We start from the raw sequence: 15,212 nt of genomic DNA, 5'->3' as shown, positions 1-15,212 counted from the left end.
TGATACCTCCTTCTCTCCCCTCAACACTCAACACTGAACTGACTCCACAACCTATGAACTCACTTTCATGGACTCTACAACTCGCGTTCTCAGTGTATTTATTTATTTATTTATATTTAATTTTTTTTTCTCAACTCAAGCAGGTGAAAGCTAAGGTACAGGCCTAGCCAAGCACACTCAATTCTCAATTGCTAGGAATTTTCGGGACTATGTGGTAAATGGTGGAAGAGTGGTGAATCTGTGGAATTCTCTGCCACAGCAAACTGTTGAGGCCAGTTCATTGGCTATATTTAAGAGGGAGTTAGATATGGCCCTTGTGGCTAAAGGGATCAGGGGGTATGGAGGGAAGGCTGGGGCGGGGTTCTGAGTTGGATGATCAGCCATGATCATAATAAATGGCGGTGCAGGCTCGAAGGGCCGAATGGCCTACTCCTGCACCTATTTTCTATGTTTCTATGTTTCTATTCTAGTGGTGTTTAGTATTGTGGCTTTCTGGAGATTTTCATAAATATTGCTGTGTTTAATGCCATTGTGTAGTGACTTTGGGATGATGCCAGTTGTAGATATTACTATCGGGACAATGTTCCTGTTCCATAGTCTTTGAATTTCCTCTTGTAGTTCAGTGTATTTATAGTGTGCTTCACTTATTGATTTCTATATGTTGCGTGTGTTTGGAATGGCTATACCTATTAAATAGGTTGTTCTTGCTTGTTAATCCTGTGTTATTATATCTGGATGGTAATTATGGATTGTCCTATCTGTAATAATTGATCAGTTGCAATATGATTTGTAGGTCTCTGACTCTAAAATTGGATCAGGCTTGTAGTTATAGTAAGATATGGTTTCTCTTATGAGTTTGTATTTTAAAGCAAGCTTTTGGTGAATGATGTTTGCCACTTGATTGAGCCTGTGTAAGTAATCAGATTGGGTTAAACTGCTGCAGGATCCTGTAACGTGTCGGATTGTTTCAGGTTTCTCTTGGCATTCTCTGCACTTATCGTCTTGAAATTGCTGGTCTTTTATTATGTATTTTTGATAACTCTTTCTGTTAACTACTTGGTCCTGGACTGCCACGTGGAGCCCTTCTGTTTCCACAGCTCTCAGCCAGGTGTTGGGAGCTTCCTTGTGAACATCAAGTCTGCTCAGACCATGGGATGTGTCCCATGGAGGGTCATGCTCTTCCACTGGTTAACTTTTTCATCTGTAGTCATCATTTCTTCACTTTTCTGGGTTGTGCTTTCATTTAAATTTGGTGGAGTGTATTTCTTATCAGAATTCCATATGCTCGCATGGAGTGCTGCATCCAGTTTTTGTTAAAAATATATCTTTAGTAGTCTTGTCTGACAACTGTGTAAATGTTTTATGTCTTCCTCCTTCTGTCCTAGGTAGCGTTAATCTAAGCACTTTTGAGGGTACATTGTGTTTTCTAAAATTTGTCATTTCAGTTCTTACTTTTCTTTGTAAATTTTCCAGACCAGTTTCAGACCAAGATCTTATGCCAAAAGAAGTGTTTACATGGGTATATCAGAATTGTTACTATTATTTGTTTTTTTTGTATTTGCACAGTTTCTCTTCTTTTCTAAGTTGGCTGTTGTCAGTCTTTGTTTTTCATTGACTCTGTTGTTCTACTGTGAATGCCCGCAAGATTCTCAGGGTTGTTTACGGCGGCATATACATACGTTCATAATAAATTTACTCTGAACTTCGAACTTTGATGAACAGAATGAGGAGATATGGGGTTTGTTGTGGAAAACAGCAATGATGTGGAAGATCAGTAATGACCTTGAAGAATGGCGGACCAAATTTGAAGGGCTAGGTAGTCTCCTCCTGCTCCTCTTTCGTATGCTCTTATATGTCCTAATGTTCAGGATCCTTAGCTATTAACAGAGGTATGGAGCTCAAAGGCAAGAATGTCTAGCTAAACCTTTATAATGTAAAGGATGAGCTACACTTTTATTGCTTTAATTGTATTCTTTCTTGTAAAAACGGTGTATAATTTATGTTTTAATATTTTGAGATACTGCAAAGTAATCAACAAGCCCATGTTGTCTAATTACATCCATGTGATCAATTAACCTACTAAACCCATACGTCTTTGGAATGTGGGAGGAAAGCGGAGCACCCAGAGGAAACCTACGGAGAGAATGTACAGACTCCTGAAGGAATTGAACCCAAGTCCCTGGCGTTACAATAGCATTACACTAACCACTACGCTCTCATGCGGCCTATGCTTCTGTTTTTCTTGAGAATAACAGTCATAAGGTGCTATGTCCCTGTGATGCTGCTGCAAGTAAGTTTTTCATTGCACCTGTGCACACGTGGACTTGTGCAGATGATAAAAAACTCCATTTTGATTTTGATCTGGAGTCTGAACTGTTTTGAGGTCCACATGATCACAAGGCCTCAGAGATGGTGGATTTCCATAGAGCTGAGGTATTTCAAGTACATGGACAGATAATCAAAGGACAATGACACAGACATGGAGGAAACAGAAGGAAAGATTTTATTTCACACAGTGAGTTGTTATCCTGAGTTTGCTCCCTCAAAGGCTGGTGGATGCAGCTTCAATAACTTTCAAAGAGTTGGATAACTTGTTTGAGACAGAAGTATTTTGCAGGGCTACATCAGGATAGCAGGAAATGAGACCTGCTGCAAAGCTTGAAAGTGCTGACGTACTAATGGCCTCCTTCTGTGCTGCACCCCATGTAGAGTAAAAAAACAGATCAGCATACTGTATATTATCAATATAAGTCACCAAAAAAAAACAGTTGTAGTTTTAAAACCAAATGAAATTACCACTTACTAAGCTGGATAGAATTATAGAGTTATAAAGCTATACCACATGGAAACAGGCACCTCGGCCCAACTCGCCAGTACTAACCAAATTGCCTTACTGAACTAGCTCTATTTGTCAGTGTTTGGCCCAAATACCTCTGAAACTTTCCTCTCCATTTAAATGTCCAAATGCATTTTAAGTGTCATAATTGTACCCACCTCTACCACTTCCTCTGGAAGATCTTTCTATGTGCTCACCACCTTCTAAAAAGTTACCCCTCAGGTCCCTTTTAAATCTTTCCCCCTCTCATTTGAAACTTATGCCTTCTAGTTCTAGGTTCCCTTATACTGGGAAAAATACTGCAGCTATTCACCTTGCCTATGTCTCACATGGTTTTATAAACCACTCTAAGATCACCCCTCAACCCCCTGCACTCCAGAGAAAAGAAGTCCTGTCCTATCCAGCCCCCCTTCTTAACCCAAGCCCTCTGTCCTGGTACCATGCACATAAGTCATGTTTTACGCCCTTCCAGTTTTACAGTATCCTTCTGCGTTATAGGGTGTCAGCACTTGGCTATTATGGGAAAACATATAGCGTTGTGCAGCTGGATCCTGGATTTTCTGTCAGATCGCCAGCAGGTGGTAAGAGTGGGCACCCTCACCTCCAGCCCTCTGACTCTCAATACAGGAGCCCCTCAGGGCTGCGTACTAAGTCCCCTCCTTTACTCCCTGTATACCCATGACTGTGTCACCACCCACAGCTCCAATCTGCTAATTAAATTCGTCGATGACACCACATTGATTGGCCTTATCTCAAATAACAACGAGGTGGCCTACAGAAAAGAAGTCATGACTCTGACACAGTGGTGTCAAGAAGACAACCTCTCCCTCAATGTTGCAAAAACGAAGGAGCTGGTTGTGGATTACAGGAGGAATGGACACGGTCTAACCCCTATTGACATCGATAGATCTGGGTTTAAGAGGGTAAACAGCTTTAAGTTCCTCGGCATACACATCACCAAGAACGTCGCGTGGTCTGTACATACCAGCTGTGTGCTGAAAAAGGCACAACAGTGCCTCTTTCACCTCAGACGGTTGAGGAAGTGTGATATGGGCCCCCAGATCCTAAGAACGTTCTACAGGGGCACAATTGAGAGCATCCTGACTGGCTGCATCACTGCCTGGTATGGGAATTGTACTTCCCTCAATCACAGGACTCTGCAGAGAGTGTTGCGGACAGCCCAGCACATCTGTAGATGTGAACTTCCCACGATTCAGGACATTTACAAGGACAGGTGTGTAAAAGGGGCCCGTAGGAACATTGGGGACCCAAGTCACCCCAACCACAATCTATTCCAGCTGCTACCATCCGGGAAACGGTACAGCAGCATAAAAGCCAGGACCAACAGGCTCCAGGACAGCTTCTTCCACCAGGCCATCAGACTGATTAACTCACGCTGATTTGAGTGTACGGTATATTACATTGACTGTACCATTTATTACAAATTACTATGATTGCACATTGCACGTTTAGATGGAGATGTAACATAAAGATTTTTACTTCTCATGATTGCAAAGGATATAAGAAATAAAGTCAATTCAATTCAAAGCTAGGTGAAAGATCAAGTACAAGATCATTGTCATTCAATCATATACACGTATACTACAAAACAAAACAACAATCGTCTGGATCAAGGTGCAGAACAGTACGTATAACTCACGTACATAACACAAAGTAATATTACCACAAATGAATTAAGAAGTTGCATATACGATACAAGTTAAAAAGTAAACAGTATAGCGCTACTGTCGCTTCATATGTGATGAGACCTGAGTGGTGGCAGGGAGTTCTGTAGTCTGATGGCCCGGGGGAAGAAGCTGTTTCCATCCTAACAATTCTTATCCTAATGCTATGGTAACTCCTGCCTGCCTGGGGTCAAAGAGACTGTGGGACGGATGAGAGATAATCACATTGTTAGGTTTCACTACTTTCATTTTTAAATTTTACAAATTCCTTTCTCTGCAGCATGATTCATGATGATCTGTATTGGGAACTCAATACTAATAAGAATAACCAATTTGGCTTTTGAAATGCCTGGTGCCAAAAGAGGAGATGTGAATGACTTGAATTATGCCCTTTTAATGGTCTAGCAACCCAGGATGTTAATGCTGGGTGACACCACTTTCCTCCCACAAAAGAGTGTGGGGAATTTTTAGAAAGGAAACAAAAAGATTAGGCCATGGATTCACATAGTTTGTGGGTTTGTGTGCTCTGCGGGAGCAAGCACCAAGACTGGACTACATCAAGGGTGGATGTGTCCACCCTCCAAAGTGCAGCTTATAGATGCAAAGTAGTGTATCAACTTGTTTACTTAGGTGGAAACAGGACATTATTTTATTCCATTTTCTGTTTTCAAAAGTGTTCTCGGTTAAATTATAAATCATCATTAAAATATTATTTATTTTATCATTTAGAGATACAGCATGGTAATAAACCCTTCCGGCCCAATGATCCCACACTGTCCAATTACAAAATAACCTACCAACCTGTATGTCCTTGGACTGTGGGAGGAAACCGGAGCACCTGGAGGAAACCTCACGCGGTCACGGGGAGAACGTACAAACTCCTTACAGATGCAGGTGGGAACCCATGTTGTTGGCACTATAATAACGTTACACTTACCTGTTATTTATTTGATATTCAATGTTTTCTAAAATGTGTCTGATTATCTATTTAAAAATACTATATATCTTTCATAGCCTCGGTAGCTGGCAAGAGGAGTCAGGGCTTAACTGTTTTCCTGAGGTTTTCAGCTGTATTTCAGGGTGGGGCTGGTGAGGCTCTGGTGGTCCTGTTATGGTTCAGAGGATGCCAGTACAGTTCAGCATAATGAGACTGGTCTTCAGCCTCTGGATCAGCTGAATTCGGGTGTGAGCAATTACAAGTCCTGCAAGATCTGACAAAATCAGGTATTGCATATTTTATGCAAGATGTCATCCTCTTTTCTTCTCTCATTTTTGAGGAGCAAACAGTTTTAAATGCTGCTGGGAAGCGATGGATACCTGACGCTATTTTTATTGGTGAAAGTTGAGCTGAAATCACTGATGCCTCCATTAGATTTGATGATTGCATTCTCCTGTAACTTAATGAGTTCTTCACCCTCAAGAACATGGTCTCCTTTAACTCTACGAGACAGCTTTCACCTCTTACTCAGACAGTGTGTATCGGATTTTGGCATGAAAAGTTCTCCTTTCAGCCCTTTTGATCTTTTGACCAGGTGATATGTAATACCAAATTTGTGGAAGCAAATGACTCCCATCCACTCCTCTCCTAATGGGTTCCTTCTTCTTCAGCTCTTTCCCTTTTCCACCCATCACTTCATTCCTGTCCCCCACCCACCTGGCTTCACTTATCATCTTCAACCTTGTCCTCCTTCCTCTTTCCCCACCTTCTTGTTCTTGCATGCTCATTTCCATAGATGCTGCCTGACCTGCTGAGTTTCTCCAGCATTTTGAGTGTGTGGCTCACATCCTCACCTTTTTCTGCCCTAAATAGGGGCTGTACTGATGTATCTTCCTGGTAGATAAACACCTCTATCTACAGTTCCTTATCAGTGAAAACAATTCTCAAGTGCTCATTATTAACACCCCCTCAATCAGCCTATACATTGATTTCAACCACAACCATAGATTAATGGGATACTGATGTCAAAAATCAGTAAGTTCATCACCATAACAACTGCTCTCTTTGGGTTAATTGATAAACAAAGATGTCACTTCTATGTGGTAAACTCCCTGTTGTAATTGGTAGTGAGCAATTTACACAGCGGTCTAATCAATGATGTTGGAGTGGGAGTATTGTGTGAATGGCAACCACAGAGAGTTTGGTTTGGTATATAATCTACAGATGTAGGTTTGAGCAGTTTTGGGCCTCTTATCTAAGAAAGAATATGCTGAAACTGGAGAGGCTTCAAAGGAGGTTCACAGAAATGATTCCAGGATTGAATGGCTTGTCATATGAGCGGTGTTTGATGGCTCTGGGCCTGTATTCACTGGAATTCAGAAGAATGAGGGGTGACCTCATTGAAACCTATCAAATGACGAACGGCCTTGATAGAGTGGATGTAGAGAGGATGTGTCCTATGGTGGGAGAGTCTAAGACCAGAGGACACAGCCTCAGAACAGAGGGGTGTCCTTTTAGAATGGAGATGAGGAGGAATTTCTTTAGCCGGAGGGGGGCCGATGAATCTGTGGAATTCGTTGCCACAGGCAGCTGTGGAGGCCAATTCTTTATGTATATTTAAGGCAGAGGTTGATAGATTCTTGATTGGTCAGGGAATGAAGGGATACGGGGAGAAGGCAGGAAACTGGGACTGAGAGGAAAATTGGATCAGCCATGATAAAATGGCAGAGCAAACTTGATGGGCCAAATGGCCTAATTCTGCTCTTATATCTTATGGCTTTACGGTCTTCTGCAATAAACTGGAATAAAAGCTTTACACTCAGTGGCCACTTCATTAGGTATACTTGCTCATTAATGCAAATATCTAATCAGCCAATCATGTGACAGCAACTCAATGTATAAAAGCATGCAGACATGGTCAAGAGGTTCAGTGACAAACACTAGAAAATCTGCAGATGCCGGAAATCCTGATGAAGGATCTCGGCTTGAAGCGTTGACAGTTAATTCTTTTCCATAGATGCTGCCTGAGTTATTGAGTTCCTCCAACATTTTGTGTTTATTGCAGGAGGTTCAGTTGTTGTTCAGACCAAACATCAGAATAGGGAAGAAATGTGATCTGAGTGACTTTGACAGTGGAAAGATTGCTGCTGCCAAATGGGGTGGTTTGAGTGTCTCAGAAACTGCTGATCTGGGATTTTCATGCATGAAAACAAAAACATCCAGTGAGTGGCAGTTCTGTGGGTGAAAACGCCTTGTTAATGAGAGAGGTCAGAGGAGAATGGCCAGACTGGTTCAAACTGACAGGAAGGTGACAGTAACTCAAATAACCACACGTTACAACAGTGGTGTGCAGAAGAGCATCTCTGAATGCACAACTCATCGAACATTGAAGTGGACGGGCTACAGCAACAGAAGACCACAAACATACGCTCAGTGACCATTTTATTAGGTACAAGAGGTACCGGGGATACAGTAAATGCCATGGAAATTAGCTTTTTCCAGCAGCAGCACTGTATATTACAAACATGACAAGCATAAGTTAACATAAATTTACCAGGTCAACATTCCAACATAGAGCACGATTATATCTTGCAAGGACAAGATACTGTGGCATATTCCCACCCCACAATATGAGGATCAGAATTAGAATCAGGTTTATCATCACTGACATACTGTATGTGAATTGTTGTTTTGTGGCAGTAGTACAGAGCAATACATGAAAACCAAATTACTCTTAATTACTATAAGAATTACAAAAATCAATCAATAATGCAAAAAGCAAGCTAAATAGTGAGGTGGATTTATGGACCATTCAGAAATCTGATAGAGGCAGCGAAGAAGCTGTTCCTGTGCATTGAGTGTGTGTCCTCCTCCCTGACAGCAGTACAATCAATTGTGGGGCCCATCATAGTTAAGACTCATCCTGCTCTCAAACTATATCTATGAGTAAGCCTTATTGGAATCACAGCACAGTTATTATGAAGAGGGACTGCCCCAAAATTACTGAGTCAAACCTCATCATTCACCTTAGGGCCTTGGCAGAGATCAGTTAACTCAATGCAGAAGCCATGTTGAAACCAAGATATTTCTATTAGCTTGTTTGCTTCCATTCTCAGGATATGGGGAAACTAGGGTAAGTACCTCACTGTGAAACCATACAGTTATAGAAGGGACATTTTTCGCATTAGTATCTTCATAGTGTTCTTATTCACCCATACTAAAGATATTTCTTCAATTTGCCTCTTTGGTGGTATAATGGTGTAAAAGTTAATGCCTCACATCTCCAGCCTGCCAGGCTCACTCCTGATTTCCTGTGCTGTTGGCGTGGAGTTTGTATGTTCCCCTGTGACAGTGGGGGTTTCACCCTGGTGCCCCAGCTTCCTCCTGTATCCTAAATAGATGTGTAGGATGGCGGTTAGCACAATCACTTTACAGTGCCAGCGCTAGCTCATCAGCATTCGATTCTGCCACTGTCTGAAAGGAGTTTGTACGTCCACCCCGTGACTGCAAGGGTTTCCTTCCACTGCTCCAGATTCCCCCCACAGTCCACAGATGCAGGGTTAGGGTAAGTGAGTTGTGGGCATGTTATATTATCACTGGAAGCATGACAACGCTTGTGGGCTGTCTCCAGCACATCCTCATTGATTGGATTTGATGCAAAATGATGCATTTCACTGTATGCTTTGATGTACATGTGACAAATGCAGCTAATCTTTTGTGTAAAGGAAGAGATTTCAGGGAGGTCAGCAGAGCAATGGATTGATGGGATTGCTCTAAGAGCTGCCCTAGACTCGATGGGCACAATGGTCTCCTTTTTACAAAAAAATCTGAGGAAACTATTTTGTATGTGGCAACGCACACTGAAACAGTTTCCCTAAAAGAAAGCCTAGAGGTAGACTGAATAACTTGAAAAGGAAATGGTGAAAACGCATAATGACAAAAGGACAACTTTTCCTGTTATTATTTTAATAAAGGTTCAAAGGTTTCAAAGGTCCAATGTAATGTCAGAGAAGCGTATACAATATACATCCTGAAATGCTTTTTCTTTGCAAAACATCCATGAAAACAGAGAAGTGCCCCAAAGAATGAACGACAGATAAACGTAAGAACCCCAAAGTACCCCCCCAGCTCCCCTCCCCCACATGGAAGTGGCAGTGAGCAACAATTGCCCTCCTCCCACCGGCAAAAAAAAAGCAAGCATCAGTCCCACCACCGAGCACTCACCATGAGCAAAGCAATAGCAAAGACACAGACTTGCAGTTACCCCAAAGACTTCGCATTTCATCTGGCATTTGACATAACACAGATTCTCTGTCTCCCTAATAAGGGAGAAAAAGGTGACTCCATCTTCCCAGCGAGTGGGGAGACATAACAGACAACTCGCTGGTTTATGGTGTTATAAAGTCCTTAATGTCATTTTTTTCAAGCTCTATGCCTAAAGATCACAAAGATCCTGGGTCTTTGGGCCCACAGCAGATATCCTGACTCCCCCGATGACACATGGGTCTCCTGTCATGACACCGACCCTCAATCCGCCCATCTCCAGAGCCCTGAGATTTTAGGCTTCTGAATTTGAGCCGGACTCTCAGGCCGAACCCTTGGCGTGCCGAACAATGGTTAGCCCTGAAACCCCAAAAACGGGTCCCATTCCAGCAAAGAACCAAAGTCAGTGTGTAACTCCAAGTCAGGGTCTTCAAAAGAACCCTGAAAGGGAAAAATAAAGATATTAAAGATGGAAATAGAGCTGTTTCCAGAGATACAAGCAGAGGAGTCGCCGTTTAGCACCATCTTAACTTTGCTCCACCTCTCAATAATGCTCTTATTCAGCTAAACTAAAGCTACTTCTTCAGTTTGGCTTTAAGGTGATGCAGCAGTGCAATAACTATTGCCTCACACCTCCAGCAGGCCAGGTTCAATCCTGATCTCTTGTGCTGTCAGTGTGGAGTTTGCAGGTTCTCCCTGCCACAGTGGGGAAAAAATAAAATTTCAAACACGGGGGAAAGGTGGAAGGAACTAATTGGATAATTCTTTCAAACAGCTAGCATGGGCTTGAAGGGCCAATTATTTTTCTTTGTCATATGATTTCATGAATCCAGACTGCACATCTGTCCTTTACAATACCACTGTTTCAGCCTTTGGGAATGCAAGTCTCACTGTTTTGCTTCAACGTCTTCACCATCTTACAAGCAGACAGGTGTGCTCTTTTAAAGTTGTGATGTCAAACGGAAATGGAATCTCGTTTTCTTGCCCTCTTCCTGGAGTGAGCGTTTGATCTTTCCTTCTTGTCTTCTCTACCAAACTTTGATGAAAGAGTTAACTCTCTTTGATTTCCCTCCAACTTTTTTTTACCTCATAGAAGTTGTTAATAGAGAAACTAGAAACATGAAAAGATTCAACACATTTTAAAAAACTCATCAGAGTTATATGTTTCAGTCCACTGTGGTCTACCACTTCTACGGTGTGTTGCTAAATACAAAGAAAAGATAAGCACTTTTTTTAGGTTAATCTCCTGATAATAGGTTCCATGCATCTACTTATGTGTTTCCACTTCTTAAGAAAGTATGTTTAAGAAAGAATTGGTGGAGACAGAGGAAGTGTGCTATATTAGAGGAAAAGAATGGTGTAAGATTTGTTTTCAGTTGAAGTAGCTTACAGTTTGTTATAGTGCACACACTGAGATCAAGCTGTGTGTAGCAGAAGGCAAGGTCAATGTCTGACTTAGAACAGATACAAAATTCAAATCAAAAAGGCATTGCTGCAGAAGGTGCCTTTATGAAACATCTTACTAAAGTGTTTGATACCAGATGTACTTGTGGCCACTGTGTGACCTCCACAGATGAAAACTCACCACCTCCTCACTTAGTTTCTGAGAGTTGACCTTCATTTCTGTTCCCTACCAGGCAGAGACGCGTGCAGTGATGACTGGAATCTAACTAATTATCAATCACTATGCATTTTCATTTTCTAAAGTAAAATGGGAGAGAGGATCTTTTAACATGTCTCAAGTTTGGAGGGGCACATACAGTATCATTTTACAGCCAATATCTTTTTCATTAGGAAGTAGCCATTTAGAATTTTAAATGGTTATTTGAAGTGCAGGTTTCCTTGTATGGAAGATTCAGGGAAAGTACATAGCAAATCCTTAGTGTCTTCACTGCATGCAGGAGGCCATTATTTAACCTGAAACTAGCAGTGGGACTGAAACCATTAAAAATGCTGTCATACTCAACCTTCATCTCCTTCCTCCATTCTTCCTAACTTCTCTCCACAGTCTCTTCCCATGGAAACAGGTCTTTAGACCGACTGAGTCTGTGCCAACTATCAACACCCATTCACACATTTGTTTTTTAGTTTTCCCTCATTCACATCAACTGCCCCCAGTTTTACCTTCAGTCAATCTACCATTCTGAATTGGTTCATTCTTGGCATGTGTACCAAATTATAATGATAGCTTCATTTTGCATGGCATTCATTGAGGTCGTACAAGGAAAACAAAATCACAGTGCAGAATAAAGTGTAACAGCTGCAGAAAAAATACAGTGCAGCTAGACAATACGGTGAAAGGCTATAACATCTAATTGTACTAGGGACCCATTCACTGGTCTGATAACAGCAGAATCAAAGCTATTCTGAGCCTCCTGTGCTTTCAGACTTTTTCAATCTTCTGCGTTATGGGAGTGGGGAAAAGAGAAAATGTCAGGGGTGGGTGGGTCTTTGATTATACTGGCTGTTTTACCAACGCATTGAGAAGTATAGACAGAGTCCATGGAGGGGAGGTTGGTTTCTGTGATGTGCTGAGCTGTGTCCACAGCTCTCTGTAGTTTCTTGCTGTCTCAGGCAGAACAGTTGTGATACCAAGACACAACTAAGGTGCATCTATAAAAACTGGTGATGATAAAATAGACCATAGTCAGCATGGTTTCCTCAAGGGAAATTCTTGCCTGACAGATCTATTCGAGTTCTTTGAAGAAATACCAAACAGGATAGACAAAGGAGTATCGGTTGAGGTTGTGTACTTGGATTTTAAGAAGGCCTTTGACAAGGTGCCACACATGAGGTTGCTAAACAAGCTACGAGCCCATGGTATTACAGGAAAGATTCTGGCATGTATAAAACAGAGGCTGACTGGTGGAAGGCAGAGAGTGGGAATACAGGAGGCCTTTTCTGGTTGGTCGCCAGTGACTAGTGGTGTTCCATAGGGGTCTGTGTTGGGACCGATTCTTTTTCCATTATATGTCAATAATTTAGATGATGGAATTGATGGCTTTGTTGCAAAGTTTGCAAATGATATGATATATATGATAGGTGGAGGGGCAGGCAATTTTGAGGAAGTAGAGAGGCTACAGAAGGAATTAGGACATACTAGGAGAATTTGCAAAAAAATGGCAGATGGAACATAGTGTCGGGAAATGTATGGTCATGCACTTTGGCAGAAGAAATGAAAGGGTAGACTATTTTCTAAATGGAGAGAAAATACAAAAAAAAAACTGAGATGCAAAGGGACTTGGGAGTCCTTGTGCAGGATTCCCTAAAGGTTAATTAGTTTGAGACTGTGGTTAGGAGGGCAAGTGCAATGTTAGCATTAATTTCAAGAGGACTAGAATACAAAAGCAAGGATGAAATGTTGAGGCTTTATAAAGCACTGGTGAGGTGTCACTTAGAGTATTGTGAGCAGGTTTGGGCCCCTTATCTTAGAAAGGATGTGCTGAATCTGGAGAGGGTTCAAAGGAGGTTCATGAAAATGATTCCAGGATTGAACGCCTTGTCATATGAAGAGCATTTGATGGCTCTGGGCCTGTATTCACTGGAATTCAGAAGAATGGGAGGTGACCTCATTGAAACCTATCGAATGGTGAAAGGCCTTGATAGAGTGGATGTGGAGAGGATGTTTCCTGTAGTGGGAGAGTCTAAGACCAGAGGGCACAGCATCAGAATAGAGGGACATCCTTGTAAAATGGAAATGAGGAGGAATTTCTTTAGCCAGAGAGTGGTAAATTAGTGGAATTCTTTGCCACAAGCAGCTGTGGAAGCCAAGTCTGTATGTATATTTAAAGCAGAGGGTGATTGACTCTTGACTGGTCAGGGCATGAAGGGATACAGGGAGAAGGCAGGGGATTGAGGCTGAGAGGAAAATTGGATCAACCAATTTGAAATGCTGGATCCAGAAATGGCTTGCCCACAGAAGGCAAAGGGTGGTTGTAGATAGTTTGTATCCTGCATGGAGGTCAGTGACCAGTGGTGTTCCACAGGGATCTGTTCTGGGACCCCTCCACTTTGTGAATTTTATAAATGACCTGGATGAAGAAGTAGAAGGTTGGGTTAGTAAGTTTGCTGATGACACAAAGGTTGGGGGTGTTGTGGATAGTCTGGAGAGTTGGTAGAGGTAACAGCAGGACATTGATAGGATGCAGAACTGGGCTGAGGAGTGGCAGATAGACTTCAACCCAGATAAGTGTGAAGTGGTTCATTTTAGTAGTTCAAATTTGAAGACAGAATATAATATTAATAGTAAGACTCTTGGCAGTGTAGAGGATCTGAGAGATCTTGGAGTCCATGTCCATAGGACACTCAAAGCTGCTGCGCAGGTTGACAGTGTTGTTAAGAAAGCATACGGTGTGTTGGAAGTCATCAACCGTGGGATTGAGTTCAAGAGCCGTGAGGTAATGTTACAGCTATATAAGACCTTGGTCAGACCCCACTTGGAATACTGTGCTCATTTCTGGTCACCTCATTATAGGAAGGATGTGGATACTATAGAGAGAGTGCAGAGGAGGTTTACAAGGAATTGCCTGGATTGGAGGGTGTACCTTATGAAAATAAGTTGAGTGAACTTGGCCTTTTCTCCTTGGAGCGACGGAGAATGAGAGGTGACCTGATAGAGGTATGTAAGATGATGAGGAGTATTGATCGTGTGGATAGCCAGAGGCTTTTTCACAGGGCTGAAATGGCTAACACAAGGGGGCACAGTTTTAAGGTGCTTGAGAATAGGTACAGAGAGTATGTCAGGGGTAAGTTTTTCACACAGAGAATGGTGGGTGCGTGGAATGCATTACCAGCGGCGGTGATGGAAGTGGATACAATAGGGTCTTTTAAGAGCCTCTTATATAGGTACATGGAGCTTAGGAAAATAGAGAGGTATGCGCAAGGAAAATTCTAGGCAGTTTCTGGAGTAGGTTACATGGTCGGCACAACATTGTGGGCCGAAGGGCCTGTAATATGCTGTAGATTTCTATGTTCCTATGTTCTATGCTCAGACTCGATAGGCCAAATGACCCAATTCTGCTCCTATACCTTCTGGTCTAACGGAATCCTCAGAGGAGCTGACGATGAAGATACACTAACTCCATACTCACAGCCACCAGCTGGCATACTGACTGCATGGGCTAACATTCATGATAACAAAATGGGTGACGCAGATGCACAGTTTATCAGTGGCATGAGTTCTGCCAAGGTTCAGTTAAGAATTTTGAAAGAATAGATTGTAGAAGAACTCTGATGTGTATACACAGAGCATTTGGAAATCTGAAAGTAATTAGAATTATAGAGTCATACAGCACTAGAGCTGAAAGGCTTGTTGGTCCATCTAGTGCATGCCAGCTTGGTTTTCTGCCTCATCCTATCTACCTGCACCCAGCTATAGCTCCCCCAGCATACCTCTTGTGAGATATCGGAGATATCTGCCGCTTCAGCTTGGTGGGATATGTAATTCAGTAAGGGCAGGGGTGGTCACGCAGCTCCTCAGTCCTGCCCACCA

General features: G+C 42.2%; 1 protein-coding gene across 13 annotated transcripts in view; it reads right to left on the bottom strand.

The window, feature by feature from the left end:
- The window catches only part of LOC134340712 (NF-kappa-B inhibitor delta-like), a 261,763-nt gene that overhangs the window by 183,142 nt on the left and 63,409 nt on the right, over positions 1-15,212 (bottom strand). For 2 of the 13 annotated variants that reach the window (XM_063038180.1, XM_063038177.1), the window contains one exon: positions 5,323-5,437. The exons of 5 other annotated variants lie outside the window; for them this stretch is intronic. The gene's annotated coding sequence lies outside the window, so the exon portion shown is untranslated. 6 more of the 13 variants (XR_010016614.1, XR_010016616.1, XR_010016612.1 and 3 more) reach the window with 6 other exon arrangements.

This window comes from Mobula hypostoma, chromosome X2 (assembly GCF_963921235.1).
Source record: "Mobula hypostoma chromosome X2, sMobHyp1.1, whole genome shotgun sequence".
NCBI classification, from domain to species: domain Eukaryota; kingdom Metazoa; phylum Chordata; class Chondrichthyes; order Myliobatiformes; family Myliobatidae; genus Mobula; species Mobula hypostoma.
The sequence above is the reverse complement of the archived record's forward strand: the minus strand, read 5'-3'. Positions and strand labels throughout refer to the sequence as shown.